The sequence below is a fragment of the Equus asinus genome, chromosome 9 (assembly GCF_041296235.1).
Source record: "Equus asinus isolate D_3611 breed Donkey chromosome 9, EquAss-T2T_v2, whole genome shotgun sequence".
Taxonomy (NCBI): domain Eukaryota; kingdom Metazoa; phylum Chordata; class Mammalia; order Perissodactyla; family Equidae; genus Equus; species Equus asinus.
The window spans coordinates 93123053-93138802 of NC_091798.1; the positions used below are offsets into that span (position 1 = coordinate 93123053).

Below are 15750 nucleotides of genomic sequence, written 5' to 3' on the forward strand. Positions count from 1 at the left end.
CTTTCTCCCACAAAGTCTTCCTTGTCTTGAGATGAGTCAAAGCCACGGAAAGCAAATTCTTCAATTTAAAAATAGGGACCCATTTAGGGGGCTGGCCTCATGGCCGAGTGGTTAAAGTTCTGCTTGCTCAGCATCGGTGGCCCAGCTTCACAGGTTTGGATCCTGGGCATCGACCTGCTCCACTCATCAGCCGTGCTGTGGAGGCATCCCACATACAAAGCAGAGGAAGATCGGCATGGGTGTTAGCTCAGTATTCCTCAAGCGAAAAAAGAGGAAGATTGGCAATGGATGTTAGCTCAGGGTGAATCTTCCTCACCAAAAAAAAAAAAGAAAAAGAAAGGACCCATTTAAAGTATTTAAATTCCAATTTGGATAGTAAAAGGTTAATAATGCATTGGAAAAAATTCTAGCAGCCCACAAATCTAAGCATTGTTATGTATGAACATGAGGCTTTTATTGCTGTCAAAATTAATCACTTTTCAACTTCCAGCTGTTAAAACCCTTCTGGCGGCTCTCCAAGGCAATTCCCCTACAGTTACTCTTCCTTCAATTAAATTCTGGTGCCGTTCACAGGCTCCCGTTACATAAGCAGCAATTTAAAAATGGACTTCTTGGGGTTTTCTTTTTTTGTCTTTGCTTAAAACTAGAAAATGACAGAATATGAAGTGTGCTTCTGCGACTCTTTCAGCTCAACTTGTACTTAAACTCCAAGCCTACCAAGCGGGCAACGTGGGACTCGAGTCCCGGCGTTTATTATCAAGCCCTTCATGAGCGTGTAGCGATTTGTAACAGTTTTTATTAGCCATTTCTCTCGCCTGTCCTCTGAGGTAAGTCAGTGTCCTTTGCTGTCTACAGTCCTTCCCACTTTGTCCCACTTTCTCCCCCAGAACTTGGCTGGAAGCGTAGTTTACAACTCTTCAGCTCGGGCTTTGGTCCCTGTGTTACCCCACCGCCTGTTTCCAGGGGGGTGGTTACCGTCTCGGCTCCCTTGCCCAAGGGTACAGCTTTGTCGTGGTGGGAATGGCCTTGAAAGAGAAGCTGTCCCCAGTGCCTGAAGCTGCCCAGCTTCCTGGAGCTCCTGTGGTGGACTGCACCCGCTCTGGGGTCCAGAGGCAGCTGTGGAGAGACTAGTTGGCTCCGAAGGGCAGAGGCCGTGGCAAACCGTGGCCACTTTGTCGGGTACGAATCCTCAGTGAGGTTCAGCAATGGTCCTGGTACCTGATTTATGAACAGAAATGAGTCCACATCTTCCCATTCTCTTGGCACAGAACTGAGAGCTTGCACAAGGACGTTATGTTGGAAGTACTGCCTTTTCACTCTTCATTCCTGGGATTCCAAAAGACTGGTCCTATGTCCTTTCTCAGAGCTGTGCAGGATGAAGGAGGGCTGAAGCGCTGCTCCTCAGGGACCGGGAATCCTGACCCCTCTCCCTCCCCTGCACGCGGGGGCACTGGCTCGTCAGCGTCAGCGTCTGAGTTAGTTCAGCCAGTTTCTCTCCCTGGTTTGTCTCTCGAGATTCCCTCTGCGGTGCTGCCCTCCGAGTCTGGGCTGGAGAGAGCCTTCCCTGGTGGCTCCTGGAGGTCTCTGCACCTTCCTCCTCACTGGCCCTGCTTCGTGCTGTTGCTGCATGTTAAATTCTGTCATGAACAGCTGTCCCTACTTAGCAGCCTCTGTAATTTCTGCTCTCATCCTCTACTTCCGTGCAAAATTAACGTATTCCAGATGCTGCTTCCTTCCTGAGCCGTTCTACCTGATAGTAACAGCTGGTGTGAGATCTGAAACTGGGCAGGGGGTATGAAGATGTCGTTGTGGCAGAGATAAAAGAGTATAGAGGTCTCAAATGTCACAGAAAAGTAAGGCTGCAGCGAGCACCTTGTAGCAACTGTCCGCTGCAGCGTGGCTGTGCAGCTCTGCGCTCCCCTGTCTGCGTGTGGTTGGGAAGAGAGACTGCAGACACAGGGGCAAGCTTCATTCCATTCTCATCATCCACACTCCACAGTGGCTTGTCCTTGAAAAGTTGGGCTTTGAAACCCTGAGCCAGTCACGACTTAGGACATGGAGCAAGATTGTCCAAACAGAAGCGTTGCTGGTCAGTGGACTGGGGAGTCGTTGTGTCCCCTCAAGTCCCCTGAGGTGGCCTTGGTTAACCATAGCCTGCTGGTCAAGCCATATCCATGCTCACCCAGCCCAAGGAAATGGCTCCAGGGCTGAGCACCTTGGCAGGACTGTGAAGGGACACGGCCACCAAGAAGTCATCAGATTCCCTGTCTCTTCACTGCAGTTTGCACTGCAGTGAAAAATCTGTCCGCCCCTCCCTCCTCTTTCATAAATTAGCTGGTTAGTTTGCTCTTGTGTGACTGAGTTGATTGACTCCAGCCAGCGTAATGTGGATGTGACTGAGTTGATTTACTCCAGCCAGTGTAATGTAGACAAATCTGCCTGAGCGGATCGAGTCAGCGTTAAGACCTGCTTTCTGACGACCAGAGGCCGAGTCTTCCTTTGGGAAGACCGCCAAGACTTCCGAGAGACAGGACGGAGGTGGTGTTGCAGGGCCAGGGCCAGGAAAGACAGCGCATGAAGCTTGGCCCTTCTGCTCGGTATTTAAGATACTTTCTCTTTGCAGGGCATTTCTTGAAAACCGCCACATGCATAGTTTTTGTTAATTGGCTTATGTAACATATGCACGAGTGTTATTTTCCAGCATAAATGCCTCGCCTGTATTCTATGTGCTTGTTTCCTTAGTTGGACACTCCATGGTTGGTTTGGCCAGATTTGGTGTTCCCTAGACCTTTAGTTTCTGTGATTCGAACTCCAGACATCTCACCAAAGCCTACCCAGTGGTAATTAAAAACAAATATATGTGCAATCAACAAGTTGGGGAAAGAAGTTCTGTTTGGATTTAGAGTGACTTTGCAGTTGGCAAGACACCGTTACCCTAATTTATATCGCTCTTATTCCATATGCTTTCTGCTTTAAAATGTCCTGGGTTGCCTCAAACTCTGTATATGCAATATTTTCCATTTACAAAATTTTCCTGCTTAATCCATTTTATTTTTCTGAGAGCTTTTGAAAAATGATATTGGTTAGCTTCAAATTTGCAGAGCCCAGTTTTATGTGATATGATTCCTGATGATGCTAAGACCTAAAGAGATAATCAAGGGAAACTTTTAGAGCTAAAATGCGTGTGCCAGGGACTCAGTGCAAAGTCTGCCAACAGATGGAAAGCTTGGAGGAGCCGGTCTCTGTAGAGGCAGAGCCCATGTGTTTTTGAGTAGGTTCTTCTGAGACCTACAGCCTTCCACCGCTGCTCTCTGGCTCTGCTTAAATTCATGCTGCCTGCATGCCTTCATGGAACTCCTTATATTTTTCAGAGCCGTGGAGATATGCATGTTTCTACATTTTTTTTTCTCTCCTCAATTGCAGAAGGAGAGTAGAAATGAGTGAAAATGTTGAAGATGACAGGAAAACAGTACTGCATTTGAAAACACTGTGTTTGATGTCTGGACATGGCTTCACCGTGCAAGTTACAGAAGTCTCTATGACTCTGGGCTTGGAGGGGGGGGCTGTGCGGGCGGGAGCTGCCCACCAGGATCTGGCGCTTCTCCTAACCGTCTCTTCGTTAGCCGGCCGTCACACTCGCCCACTTCTGTGTACAGGACTGGGGAGGAAAAGTAGGGACGGCAGTCTCAGAGGGAAGAGACTTGTCAGTTCCAGCCACATTGCCAGAGTTTTCGAGTGACAGATAGGATTGTTTTGGAGACAAATTGGCAGGCTCTCTTCATGGTAATAGGCATTGTTTAGAAGACAAATGATTTGAAGCTGTTTTCTTTGTTTGGAAACATTAACACGGATTTTGTTTTGCCTCTTTGAGCACATGACACCATTATTTAGTTTAGTTTTTATCCTACACAACTGCCTTAAATTGTAACAATACCTTACATTTGAATTCTACTTTCCAGCGTCCACATGGTTTTCACAGACGTTGTCTCCTTCAGTACTTGAATACTCCTGTGAGCAAGACTTAACTGGAGCTGGAAGGGAGGGTATGATTATGTTATTGATGTGGGCTTGTCAATCAAGAGAAAAGTAACTTGTCCAGGGTCACAAGGCAAGTTGGTGGCCAAGTGGGGCCCACAGCCAATGTCTCCCAGTATCTAGTACAGCACTCATTCTATCTGAGATGGCAGGCTTTAGTGATGCCCACTGCCCGTTGGCATCCTTCTTGCAGATAGTTCCGTCTGTGGTCAAAGTAGGAGGTAGGCTGAGCTCTCCTGAGTAGACACTCAGGTGTAGGCTGTTCTTCAATTTGTGGCTGTAACAGCATTTGTCACGACAGGCTATTCCTACCTTGCCTGTTGGATTTTCTGGACAATCCACAGCCTTTGCTAGAAAGGACCTACACATGTCCTATTTCTGGAGCCTCACCAGTCTGCCAGGGGCACTCAGACTCCAGAGGTACCCAGTTACTTAGAGTTGCTTGAAGCTGTTCTTCCGGTCACCTGGGAAATGCATCGCTGGCTTTGCAGCATGTGCCTTACCTGACTAAGGCTCCATACAAAGGCTGCCCAGTCACTGCTGTCACCTCCTCAGCTCATCTCCTGGGGGAGTGTTCAGAGATGGACATTGCTCCTCCACTGGTAGCTTGGCTTTGTTTCAGGAATGTTGGGTGTTGCCGTCCTACTGGCTGGCATTCTGAAAGCTTCAGAGATGAGTCCGAATTAACAGGTCAGGGTGACTGTGGAATCTCAGTTTTGCCCACCTGTTAAAACAGGGTAGTTTCTCTGCTTTGACTGTGGTGAGGAGCTTATGCTGGATTGATGCTACAACCACCCAAAGGATGTGCTGGCTCTCTTGAAGGTGCAAAGAGTAGAAGATGTCAGTTCTTAGACAACTTGCACGTTTTATTGTTCCCTGCTCCCAACTGCCAGAGCTTAATAAGAGTGCCCCCCAAAACACACTCTTTCCTTGCAATTTAGGTCAATCACCCGCTAATTGACATACAAGCCTCTCTAGAAAGAACTCACCCTCTTGGCTTTTAGAAGTGCCACCTGGTTCTTCGCTCAGGTAGAAAGTCCCCTTTCTTCCCTCTGTGTATTTCCCAAGCTTCAGGCAAACTTTCTAACCAGGTATGACTTCTCTTTAGCTCTGTTCGATCTCTATTTCAGAGGCTTCTCTACTTTCTATGTCTTTCCCCCCTCCCCTCACAGGCCCCGTAACTGCCAGCTGCTCACTATTGTTTGCTGTGCAGCCCCAGCTTGGTCTGCCTTTGGTAGCATCTCAGGGTCATCACTGGACTTATTTCCCTCTCAAAATTCACCTGACTCCTTCTCTTGGCAGTCCTTCCCTTTCTGTTTATGATAAACAATAACTTCCCTTAAAACGTAGCCATTATTATTACTGTCATCACTACCACATCACCACCATTTTCTTCTGAGATGTATTGAGCACCCACTCTGCCAAGCCCTGAAAACACACAAAAAGATAAAAAGAATTTATGCCCTGGGAAAGTATAAAGTCTGACTGCGGGAATGTAAACACTATTGACAACTAACAGATTCCTGTCTTATTTCTAGAAGAAAACACTTGTGCATTCCCATAGGGAAATTACAGGACTATGGTGCCTTAGCCCAATGGTACTTTTGCTAGGCCAATGGGGAGATATCTGGGAGGGGCAGGGACCCTTAAATTCACAGCACATCCTCGGGTGTCTACAAAAGCCTACCTTTTACCTCTTCTCTCTCACCCTTCTCCAACTGACGACCCTGGAATCATTGCAGACAACAAAACTGCAAGGAATCAGCTCGGGCTGGGCTCATCTGTTGCCACAGAGGTTCTGCAGGTGTTCTGTAGCTCATTCGAAATTACTTACACTGAGCCCAGAGCACAGCGGAAGTGATGTACAGGACCGTCAGACTAGAGCTCCTGCCAACAGAGGCAGGATACAACAAGACGCACAAAAGCAGAGATCTTCCTATTTCTGTAACATTTCCAGCTGGGAAACAAATCAGAGCCGCACATTCCAGCTACGCTGAGGAAGCACCGAAATATCCACGTAGTAATCATCTAGGTATGCTAAGTGCAGCTCAGAATAATCCTGGGGTTGCCAGTGCCATATGCCTTGTGGGCTTCCAAGTGACTGTGCTCACTTACCTCTTTTCTCCAAGGGCCAGTTATTGGGGCAATTCAACATTTCTAACCCCCATCCCAGCCATTCAGAGAAAGGTCGTTCCACAACAGAATGTCTGACCATTACAATAAGCCATTAAACCATTTGAACATAGGCCTTGGAAGAGTTTAGCCCTTGAAACGTTGATTAAATACTTAAGGTTTATGAATGTAGAATTTTAGCGAGTGCCTAAGAGAAGAGACCCCGGAGAAGGACGAGCATCCTTTCAGTCTAACTAGGACGCCCGTCCCAGCGTAGCTGCCAATACTGCCTCTTTCCTTTCAAAGTGCTCAGGCTGGACCATGAATTCTATGGTTAATTTGCCTTAAACTTTATGCAATCCATTTTCCAGTTTGGGTCCAATTTAACACAGAAATTACTTTCCTGCCATCTCCCCCTTCCAAACAAATGGTTGTCTGTTTGGGTTCACATCACCGGTGACGGGGATCTCACTGTATTGAAAGGAACCCCTAATTGTTAAGGAGTTCTTGCTCTGCGTCACGTCGTCCTTCCTCCAGCCTCCACCCTTTGATTCTAGTTCCTTCCTCTGCAGCAATACAGAGTAAGTTTCGCCTCTCTTCCACAAAATGTTTTCCATGTTGGTGTATTTGTGGCGTATTTTGCAAGAACACATTCGTGTTTACTTAGATTACTTTTTTCAACATTTGAAATTCAAGGAGCCTAATGTGGTCTTGGACTGATCCATCTTAAAGACAAAAGCAGGAGTTATGCTGGGCCCCGTCACAGAACCCCTAGGCTGAAACCATACCCATGTATTTGGGGACTGTGGATAAAAGATAACGTAGGAGTTACCAGTAAAGTAACAATGCCCAGATCCTGCAGCGGCAATTTCTTTATGACTTTTATTATTTTATCAATACAGGCGAATGACAGATAATATCTCTACAGCTTTACAGGCAGGGGTGAGCATAACATGAGGAAATGAGGCTCTCTTTAAAGACAATTCTGAGCTAATGGCAGAAGTAGGATTCACATGCTTTGTTTTTTAAATAATTTTATTTTTAATGACTGTAAAAATAATATGGGATGATTGTTGGAGATTTAGAACATCTCAAAAAATAAAGAAAAATTTCCTACTTGTAATCCCACCATTGGAGAGAATATTCCTTTTAATATTTTTGGTGTATATCCTTTCATTCTTTTTTTCTGTGCACATACACTTGATAGATACATAACTTAACAAAATGAGGATCATATTGATGGTGTTTTCTCTACTACTTTTATGTTAATATTACATAATAATCATTCTCCAACATCATTAAATAAGCTTTAAAACCTGGTTTTAATGGTTGCAAAATAGTCAATAATATGCATTTTGCATTTTTCCAAAGCTTGTTCCATTGTTAGACATTTAGTTTGTTTTTAACTACTCCAGTAACGCTGGAGGACACATCCGTAAATCCTTGTCATCCTCACTGAGTATTTGCTTAGGATAGACTCCTATAAATGGAGATTCTGCTTAAAGAATTGTATTTCTGTTTGGGCTGCCTTAACAAAATGCTATCAACAGGGTGCCTTAAACAACGGAAATTTATTGTCTCACAGCTCTGGAGGCTGGAAGTCCTGGATCACGGGGTTGGCTCATTCGGCTCCTGGTGACGGCCCTCTTCCTGGCTTGTAGATAGATGGCCGCCTTCTCACTGTGTCCTCACGTGGCAGAGAGGGCTCTGGGGTCTCTTTCACTTGTTATAAGGGACCAGCCCTATTGGATTAGGGCCCCTCCCTTCTGGCCTCCTTTAACCCGTATCACCTTCTCAGAGCCCCTGTCTCCAAATACAGTCACAGTGGGGGTCAGGACTTCCAACATACAAATTTTGGAGGGACACAAACATTCATTCATTGCAAGAATATAATCTTTTCATCCTCTTCATCTACTAATATCAACCCTAAGTTTGACCCAATTTAGAGTTCCACCAGCAAAGTGAAGCAAGCTCCTTTCAGCACATTCTTCTCAAGGCAGAGCATTATGATCACAGAAAGAAAAACTGCAGCTAATCTGTTACTAGAAAAGTTGTAACTGATTGTTCTAATTTGGGTTTCTTTGCTAATAAGGGGAATATTTTTCAGATGCTTATGTGCTGTTCAAAGTTCTTATTTCATGAATTCTTCAAGCTTTCCATTACCTATTTATTTGATTTGCTGATCAATTTGTATGAGCTGTTTATAGAGTAAGAATAAACAGCGACTGACGTTACTGAGCATTTACCATGTACCAATATTGAAGCCAAGCACACTGCATATAGAATCTCCTTTACTAGCCATAAAAACTCTCCACATGCTGTTTTAAAACCTCATTTTAGAGACAAAAACCCTGAGATACAGAGAAATTAAGCAGATTTCCTACAGGAGAGCTTTACAGGCCCTGCCAGCAAGTACACCTGTGCTGGTGGCCCTGGTCCTGCTGTGTTTTGGCGCATCTTTGGTAAGGCCCGCTATCGGTAGACCGAATTTCCTTTCTTTGTCCTCTACATATATCATCTACTCTTTTGTCTTAAAAAACTAACACATTTTTTGCCCTCTCCTTCCCTGTTTATTCTGGGAGAGCTTTTCAAGTTCGTTCTACATGTTGCTGCTTCGATTTCCCTGTCTCCTTTACTGTCATCGGTGACGCCTCCAGATCTCGCCCAGCTCCCTTCTCCCCGGCTGGACTGTCTGTGCGCTCCATTGTGTCGTCCTCTCGTCTCGTCGTGTTCTCTCAGTTCAGCTTTTTGGCTTCTGCTCCTGTTTCAGAGAGGCCCTATAGTCTTAGATCCTATTGAAGATACAAAAACATTTCATGATATTTTCTCTTTGTTTTCAACAGTAAAGCATTTTCAAAGGCGTGTTCATCTTCTTGATCTTTAGGGTATTGTTCCCTTTCTCTCGAGCTCTGGCACTTTTTCCCTAGGCCCCCTGTTTAGTTTATTGTTTACTAATCCTTAGATCAGACACGTTCCCTCTGGATTCAGGGTTTGCCAGCACGCAGATTTTGTGGCTCTGCTGTACAGAATGGGATCCTCGCACCCCACTGCCTGATTCTAACATGCTGAAACCAAGGGGGTTCGTGGAAATTTACAACTGTAGCACAGCTAGAGTCCTCATAACCTTCTTTCTTACTAACATGGCTTCATTGTGAGGGCCACACTTCCCATGATGCAAAGCATCCTCATAGACCCCTTCTGCTTCCTGCTCCTTGTGTTCATTCCACAGATTAGCTGGAAAATTTGGGTGGGTTGGGATTAGCAGGAGAGGATAAGATGGGGAGCAGATGATTGGCGTTTTGCTCTGGCATCTTAGAAATGCTCACACAATAGAGGGTCAGTTACCCAGTTTTCCACCTGGCATTGACCCTGGGCCTTTGAGAAAGCGCAGACGGTGGGGAAGGACCAGGGCCACCTTACTGTCTTTGTCATGGGTGGGCTTCCGTGTTCCAGGAAAGCAACAACAGCCTGGCCGCTCACTGTGTCTCTGAATCCACCTTCAGCCATCTCTGAGTTGGTGGAGACTCCCTCCATGTTTTTTGTGCCATTTTTGAGGTTCATTCTTCAAAATGTGGAGTCATATGTATGTCTAGTGGGAAGTTGGGAGAGGCGGATGCAGGGGCTGCTAGCCGGGTACCATTGAAGGACAGGAAGTCCTTCACGCTGTGAGTTTTTGCTCTACCTTTCCTCCCACACCCTGAGCCTGCCTGAATGGGTGTCGACGGCGCTCAGCATCACAATCATCACTGACACCTCTTCCTCTACGTGTCAATTGCCAGGTTTTTCGCCATGTTTCTCGCGTGTGTGGTCGTCTTGCCATCCCCACCACTCCCCAGGGTCAGGTCTCCACTCTTGGCCATGGTGCTCTGTGCTGGCCGGCTGCCTGGGCTCCCAGCCATCAGCCTGTCCCCTTCTCCATCCTTCAGATTACTGTTAAATGCACTGCACCTGAGGACAGCCTGGGAGTGTTTCCTGGCTCCCAAGCCCTGCAGTGGCTCCTCTTGGTGATGCAGTAAATTCCAGGTGTACATTGACTTTCTGGGTCCCCATGACCTGTGTCCAACCTACCTGACCAGTCCCAGCACCTTTACTCCACTCCTGTGTCCTTGTTCTGCTAAACTGGATTGCTCCCCCCCCCATTTCCAAATGTGGTCTATATTTTCTGTCTCTATTCCTTTATTTAAGCCATTTCTTCTTCTGGGATCTCCTTCTCTTTCATTTTTTTGGCTGCAATCTTATCTGTCTCCCAGGACCCTCATTAAGATGTGAGCTTCTCTAGGAGGCCTGAATGCAGTCTCTTCTTTGTCTGAGCCCTGACATCTGGATCACCTAATTGATATATTCTGCTTTGTGTTGGAGTTTGTATGTGCGTGTGTGTGTACCACCTGCTCTCTCCCTTTCAGATTGCACGTTATTCTATCTTGCTAAGCGTTAATTTCCTGATCAATAAGATGAGTATAATATTAGAGCTAAACTCATCCATTTGAGGCATTGTTGAATGACATAATGCATCGAGAGTGCTACACAGAGAGCTCGACCCACAGTAAGCGCTCAGTAAATATTAGGGAAGGAAATGAACAAATAATTCTTCTGATTTCCCGCCTTGATCCCATATTATTTCAAATGGAAGACATACTCCTATCCTAAACTTTGCTAACTTTGCGAGGCTCTCAGTCCCAGTTGTATTGTACGTTTTTTCTTGAGCACTGGTAGGAAGTTTAGGGGCGAGGAGAGAGTGAGCCAACGCAAGGACCGTTAGTGAAAACCACGGGCCTGAACAGCTGGATCATGTGCACAGACAAGTCCGGCTGCATCTCCAGGAATGCATCAACCATAGGACGGTGACAGGTTTTGGGGGAAGGTTGGGAGATGCTTGAAAAGAAGCCAGAATGCAGAATAAAACAACTCTTAGAGCTGGGTTTTCAAAACCAAAGTCGCCGTCACTCCCAACGCCCTTTGGAAAGATGGCAGATTTATGTGTAAACAGACCTCTTCGTTTTCTTGAGATCCTTAGGAAATTGGAGAGTTTTGGTTTTTTGAGCAGCTTCGTAATGGACATTGTGTCGGGGATGGGGTCTGCCATCGCTTCACCCGTGCAACGCTGTTCTCCCTAAGGGACCGTGCCGCAGGCTCCCAGAGTGAATATTGCAAAAGCCACTAAGAATGTTTCTTCTCAGGTAACATTTTCTGGTATAAAATATCTTGGCTTAATATACTCGGAATACAGTGAAGTGTAATGTGGTCAACATGATAGCTTTCTGACATACAATATCGTCGTCTTTACTTCTGTCTTGGTTTCTGTGGTGTCAGAGCTCCAGAATGAGTCAAGATGATAAATCCTTAGCTAAGGCAACATAGAAGCCCCCATGGTCCGTACAGGATTTATAGTCTCATGTGTTTCTCAGGAGAGAAAGCATGAAGTAATGTAAAGGACCCTGGAGGGGAGTCAGGATTCAGTTTTAATACCTCGGGAGGGTGAAGCCGACAGGATCTGGGCCCAGCATTGACCACCGTGGGCCTTATTGGTTAATTAAAAGGAATTGGGTTCCAGAGTTATTAAGGCTCCTTCCAAATACGGGCTTTTCAATTCTAAGGTTTCTTCTGGCTGGAGAAGAGCAGGTCATGTTGGTTAGGTCTCTGGAATCAGCAGGCCTGGTTCTGAATCCTGACTCAGCCCTTTTGTAGCTGAGATCTTAGACTGCCCCTTACTCACCCTGGGCATCAGTTTCCCTATGTGCAAGATGAGGACAGTAACATTACTTCTGGTATCAGATTGGGTTTGTAGCTGGTGCTGATTCAGCTGCTCAACAGACTTCCGAGGGACCCAGGTCTTTCTGACGACTTTACCACCTTTAATTTTCATCTTTGTACTTGCTGCCTCATCTTGCAAGATGATGTGGTCGCTCCAGAGGTTGTCTTCATTCGTGGTAGGAAACAGCGGGTGGAAATGGGAGGGCATAGCAGGATTCAAAAAAAAGGCAAGTCTGTGTTTCAGGACAGCTTCCTCCTTTTCTCCAGAAAGGAAAAACTTCTCCAAAGCTCCCGGATAATTTACCCTTAGATCTCATCGGCCAGAACAGGCCACAAGGCCCCTCATCTGTGAGGAAAGCTGCAAAGTCTTTTCCAGCTTCTGCAGGAGAGGTCAAGGGAGAAGAGGTTGGAGGGCTTTGGGGTGGGCCAGCAAACAGGTGTGCCACGCTGCCCACGGCGAGGTCAGGATGTCACTGGGGATAACGGTCAGTGCTGGTCGAGCGCCTAGCACAGGGCCTGAGCCAGGGCCAGCACCTGACAACTGTCAGCTAGTGTTCTCTGAGAGCTTGTTTTTCTCCCTCTGCACCTGATTCAGTCTCCACACGGTGATCGTCAGCCAGAGACGGTGTGTGAATCCAGAATCCCTGATACACACTTGGCGTTAGGAAGCTCTCTGACTCCCTTCCCATACAGTGATGCGTCACCTCCCTGTGTGTTTGCTCATTCTGGCTTCAGTGTGGGGCCCAGGAGCCCAGCCCAGATGTGCTGAAAGGAAAGCTGAGTGGCAGGGAGGCTGAGCTTGTCCTGGACAAGGTGTCCTGCTGGCTCTAGTCCCTCTGAGAAAGCCACAGGGAGTTCCTCATGCGCAGGGTGCCGTGCCGTGCACAATGCCCCTTCCACCTGGCCTTAGCGGTTTGGACCAGATGATGGAGCCCAACTCAAAGACAGCTACCGAGAGGCTGCGGTGAGATTTCTGCCCAAGAAGCAAGCTCCGTACAGTGTGGTCATTGACTGAAGTCATCAGCCCCTCCATCTTAGAGTCACTCTATGAATGCAAGATTCTAGAGTCGTCCAGAAGCAAGCGGCACATAGAGAGGGGACGGGTAAGCAGAGGCCAGGAGGAACAGAAGCCGTGAGTGGGCGGAAGCCATGAGGTAGCCGGAGGAAGTCGTTGCAGAAGCTGTGGAAGGTGAACGGAGAGCGGTTGAGTTTTCCTGATGGGAGCCCTGGCCGTGCTGGGAGGGACGAGAGGACCAGATCCCCGAAGGTGCCGCTTTGCCAAAGGTTGCTGGAGCCAGCCTGTATCCCTGAGCGTGTCCCAACTGTCCCCTGGCTTGGCGACTGCCCCTCTTGCTCCCCCTGTGTCCCTATATTAGCCCCCAATTCTAGGGTAACTTGTGAAAGTCTGTGATCCTGGTAACTACAGAGCCTGGCTCACGAAGGAATTGAAATAATTTAGGCGTCACCGTGTGCTCTTCTGCTCCCAGTGGGGTGAGAGAGGGAGGGAGACTGACGTGCAGGCCTCGGAGTCCAGTTCCCACACCAGTTGCCCATGTGGAACAGCCGCTCTCCCGGTGGGAGAACCCAGCTGAGGACAGGCTGCCATTCTGTTTCGGGCAGGCACGGTGGCTCAGTGACCTGGCACCGGGGCCCCTGCCTGCGGACTGGGTGTCATGCGGTGGGTGGGGGGTGAAGGGTGTCCTTGGAAAGGAATTCAGGGGAGCCTGCTTTGCCCCAGACGCCGGCTCCATTTACATAATCCTCCCTCGGCTGTTGCTTGTGTAATTCAATTATTTGATTGACTTTATATTGTGCGATGCTGGAAGAGGTGAAGAAACAACAGGTTTTTGGCTGTACCCTCTGGCCCGCTCTGTTCTGTCTTGTTGGCTTTAAGGATTCACGAAGCTTTGTGTTGCTGCCAGCTGTCTCCTGGGTGTTTCTCACAAGCAGCATCCTGTTTCCCACATGCGTGTCTCCAAGGGGTCCACAGGAAGTGGGACAGGGACCCACTCCTTGAGTTGCTGGCACCTGGGTGGGGCATGCATGTCGCAGGGTTTGTGTGAAGTCCCTTCATGGGCCCAAGGTTGCAGACTTAGTGCCACTTTCTCCCTCTCTCCCTGGGAGAAATGGCTGTATTTGTCCTATTGGAATGATCTCGTTCTGTCTGGCAGATCTGACACAAGTTTACGCAGCTTTAAACCCCAGTTCCCTGACATCTTGGCTCGCGGAGCTCCTAGCATGGAATTGTGAAGCCAAATTTCAGCTTCCTTTCCAGGCCTGTGTCTTCTTAATTTATGAATGCAGAGGTTCTGCCATTTCTTGCCGAGCTCCCATCCCTCTGTTATTTTTGACACATTTTCCCCCTTTCCTTTCAGCTTTAACCAAACCCAAATAAGAACTCCCTGACTTGTAAACACTCAAGTTAGGAAATGTTTCCCACACGTGGCTGGATGGCCCTCCCCATGCTGGGAACGGGGTGGAGGCCCTCGGTCGGGCCCTGGTGGTGGTGGTGGGGGGAGCTGACCAGCTCCCTGGTCCCCCGCTGTCGCTGGCTGAGTGTGCCTCGTAGATCACAGTGGGTGGGACACAGGGTGTGGGGGCCGGTTCGGGCCTGACATCTGGAGTTAAAATCTAAATGCATTTTCCCTTAGAAACAGTGTTATTCTTGAAGATCAGAAAGCCCGCTTTACCCCTTATAGAGCTAAATGTTACGGTATAAGTTCTATTAGTGATTTTAGACTCTGAATACACGTTAGAATCACCTGGGGGTGCTTTAAAACCCTGCCTGGGTCCCTCCACCGCAGAGTCCGACGGAGCTGGTCTACACAGTTTCCCGGGAAATTCTGCAGGCAGGCCTGAGTGACCTGGGTGTCTGTAGCAGGGCTGGGGCTGGGGGGGAGGCTGAGAGGCGCACGGGGCCGGAGTTTAAGGAGGTGCTCGCTCCAGGGCCGGCTGTGTTCTGGGGTCGCGTGAGGAGCTTAGTCAACATGGGACTTGATGTTTAGCCTGGAGATGAGTTTTCAGTTTAAAACTTGCACGTTGTAAGAACGTCTCTAGGGCACGACCGTTTTGTAATTTGGGGATTCTTCCCTTCCTCTCTTCCTGCTTCTGCTTCTCTAATGTCGTATCTCTTTCTAACTCCTCTCATCCCAAGCCTCTTCGTTGTTTTCCTCTCCCCCCGACTTCCAGCACTTTCTTCTTCTCCTGTCGCCTCTTCCTCCTCAGAGGGCGGGCACTTCCCTTTCATTCTTCCGTGTGACTCTGGCCATCCCTGTGCTGCGTCCCCTCCCGCCTTCTGGGCCTGTTCACTTGGTTTGCATCTCTGTCTGTCTTTTCTCCCTCCCCCTGTTCCTTCCACCCCAGCACACCCTTCATTGCCCAACAGTCAGCCAAATGGCTCCAGTGTGAGAACTCCTCCTGAGGCTCTTTTCGTTACTGAGCGTTGGCTGAGTCCGGCTCCAGCTGCTTTTTGTGGACCGATGCTCCGCCGGCCCGGTCACACCACCGGCTTTGCTGGGCAGTGTGGGCAGCAGTGGGGGCGGGTCGGGAGGAGGAAGCAAAGATTGGAAATGATAGAAAGATTCAACTGTCACTCCCTCTTCCTCTCCCTGAAGCTACTTTGAGGAGTGAAGATAAATGCCTGTAAAAGTTTTAAAACCTTGATTCACGGTGGCCTGGAAGCAGGGTCCCCTCCTCTGTCCCATGCCTGGCCGCACAGCCGCCCGGTCTGATCCTGACCGTGTCAGCCCTCTGGGTGTGCTTGGACAGGAGCGGTCCCATCGTCTTCTCCCTCGGCCCCTCCAGCACCTGGTCCTTCTGCCATCAGGAGCGAGCACCGTGCCTCACCGCCGG

The 15750-nt window shown here is 48.2% G+C and overlaps 1 long non-coding RNA gene across 1 annotated transcript in view; it reads left to right on the top strand.

Moving 5' to 3' along the window:
• Positions 1-246: 246 nt before the first annotated feature.
• The window catches only part of LOC123289054 (uncharacterized), a 64017-nt gene continuing 48513 nt past the window's right edge, over positions 247-15750 (top strand). The window contains exon 1 of the long non-coding RNA XR_006532794.2: positions 247-827. This is a non-coding gene — a long non-coding RNA (uncharacterized lncRNA). The remainder of the gene's footprint in view (positions 828-15750) is intronic.